The 2,865-nt window shown below is 30.2% G+C and overlaps 1 protein-coding gene across 5 annotated transcripts in view; it reads left to right on the top strand.

Annotated features, from left to right (window-relative positions):
* Positions 1-2,865, top strand: part of LOC117104393 (prospero homeobox protein 1-like) — a 63,427-nt gene that overhangs the window by 34,944 nt on the left and 25,618 nt on the right. Inside the window, exon 1 of one of the 5 annotated variants that reach the window (XM_033245224.1) lies at positions 185-1,047. The exons of the other annotated variants lie outside the window; for them this stretch is intronic. The gene's annotated coding sequence lies outside the window, so the exon portion shown is untranslated. Of the gene's footprint in view, positions 1-184; positions 1,048-2,865 lie in introns of those variants that run through there. 5 annotated transcript variants of the gene reach the window in all.

Raw genomic sequence — 2,865 nt, 5'->3', positions numbered from 1 at the left:
CAATATTGTATGTGTATATATATATTATATAATTATTAATATTATTTCTATTACAGTATCATTACTATTTTAATCATATAATTTTCATCATTATTATTATATTATTATATGGATATTGGCGCTATATAAATGATATGATTGCTTGATTGATTATCATTATCATAATTATTCATATTCGATCAACATGATATAGAAAAACCTTCAAGTACAGTATTGCAATTCGCAATGTGCTTAAGGAATGCCTCATGCTTAACTCTCATATCCTGAATCCTGTTTGTATTAATAAAGAGCAAATTCGCGTTTCATGGTTGAACCTAAGGAAGCGAGTCTTATTTATGGACGTACTACTGTACCGTAACTAAGAATCTTTAAAGTAAGTGAATCTGATAGGCACAAATGTATTGATACCAATACCACCCTACGTCAGCCTGAGAGGTTTTAGATAATTTGCGTACAAAGACATTCGTACACATATGTCCTTAATCATTTGTTGAATATTAGAATTAGGAAAATACCAGTATTCATCACCTTATTCTGTGGCAGTCAGGCATGCCTAACACACTGCAACAGATGGTCAAGAAAGGGCGAAGAGGAAGCAAAATTCTTAGTCACTCATTGGGCCTTGAGCGTGGCAACCTCAGTGTCGTGATTGGGTTTACACTCCTTTCTAAAAATCCTTGTAACTTGACCTTAACAGAGGGAAAGCTTTGGAGCCCGAGTGTGTGAGAGTTTTTTCCCTATCAATTCCTGATTGAGTTTCACCTCACGCAAACATAAACTTGGTACTACTCTTCATCTATCTGTAGTCTATTCAATTCGTGGATGATAATTTCCTTTATCCTTGAAGCATCTTAATGTTCCGATCCCGCCTTTAGTTTCCTGGACTACTTCCACCGTGTGGAGAGATACGTCTTCAGAATGCTGGAAGCAATAGAGGATATTATTCTCTCATTTTAACGTGAGGTACTCTTAGAAAAGGTGTGTTGACGCACAGTTGTTGAGAATCAACTATAGCATTTGCCACACTGGGCTGATTTTATTCAATAGGTGAGATAAAATCTTTCACTCTTGACTCTGCTAATTAATTAATTCCTCTCTCATAACCGCATACAACAGTATTGCTATTGGGAATAGTGTTAGATTACTAGTTGGAAACTGTTATAATAATTATGATTTCCTATTATAAAATATATCTCAAATTCTTTTTATTCATTTTTAAAGATGATTTTGAAATGTACTGTGGTTATACTATCTTATAACAATATTTTTTCAAGCATTTCTTTAGAGTTTAATATTTAAAATTTGTTAATACCTTTATATAATTTATCTCTACATGTATAAAAGAAATTAGTTGATATGTTAGTGTACTGTATGTGTAGATAGCAACACAGGTAAGAGTCCTAATCAAGTTTCTGTTCTATTTTAGTCTAATAATAAATACCATGAAAAGAGCTGTCATTAATTTTATTGGCTCTAGAATAAGGGAAAGTATTTTTATGTCTTGGGATCAAATTCTGAGAAACTGCTTTATGTTATCAGTCTTAGCAATAAAGATTTTTTATTATTGCAGTTTATTTTCTGTGACACCTTTTTATGGACAAGCATTGATAGAAACATTATTATTATTATCTTTTTTTGGTCTGTTTATGTTCATAATTACATTTATTTGTTTCGGTATCTGGTTCTTTTTGTTACCACCATTGGCAATGTTAATTCATCTGCAATTAATAAGTCCATTATTAATTTTCCATTATATTTAAGATTTATCATCAACATAATTTTTCACATCATATTTGCTGTTATCGTTATTATTATCATCATAATTACTACGAATGATCACATCATCGTCGACATTATAATCATGTGTTTTAAATAGTGTCATGTTAAGCATCGTTATGTTAATTAGGACATATCTAGAGCTACAAGCAGTTAACAATTGCTAATCATAGAGGGTTCCTGTAGTTATATAAGGTCTAGCAGGATTCAGGTACAAGAAGATACAACATTATTTTATTAGTCCTCATATAAAAACATGCAAAGAAATTCTGGTTGTACAGCTTTTCGAATTAAATAAACATTAACATTTAAAAAAAAGACAAAAGATCTAAATTGCAAAGGACATACAGTGCACCAAAGACAGTAAGACCAGGTAAAATATCCTAAAATTTATGCTAGGAGCAGGGGAAAATGTTTGTGCATGTGTTTTTTTTATAATTATTTTGTCATCCTTATTCTCTCCCACTGATTCTCCCATGACCACAGTTGTGGCTTGAGTGGCTAAGATGCTTGGCTTCTAACTTCCGATTCCTATTCTCACATCTAAAAATCACTCCTTCTTAAGCCTTACAAATGAAGAATCATAAATGTTGTCCCGTAAGTCTTAATACACTTGCGGTTGAATGTAAATAGATTTTTATTTTTATAAATCAAGTTTTACATCCTATTGGAGTAAACTTTTTGTTTCATTCTAAATTATCTTAGCCTACTACTATACAACCTTTTGCTTCAACTTTCATATTCTATGGGTAATTTCAAGACTAGGTTAAGAAAGAGAGTGAAAGTGATCTAAATAAAGTATGCATAAATATTATTGTATATTTCCACTTTTTTAAAGATACACTGTCTACCAAAAAAATACCTCAAAAATCTTTGCTCTTGCTTTTCCTCCTTAGTTTCTGTTTTAACTTCAATGGTCACTCAATTATTCAAAGTTATTATTATATTATCATTTTTATTATTTTATTGTTATTTGCTTATACTTATTATTTGATCTTATTATTATTATATTGTTATTTTTGTTAGTATTATAGACCTTTAAATACATATTTATTTTTTGTTTTTTCATTGTTTTATATATATATATAT

This window comes from Anneissia japonica, unplaced genomic scaffold (assembly GCF_011630105.1).
Source record: "Anneissia japonica isolate Jap-2015-1 unplaced genomic scaffold, ASM1163010v1 scaffold287818_len932483_cov186, whole genome shotgun sequence".
NCBI lineage: Eukaryota > Metazoa > Echinodermata > Crinoidea > Comatulida > Comatulidae > Anneissia > Anneissia japonica.
The sequence above is the reverse complement of the archived record's forward strand: the minus strand, read 5'-3'. Positions and strand labels throughout refer to the sequence as shown.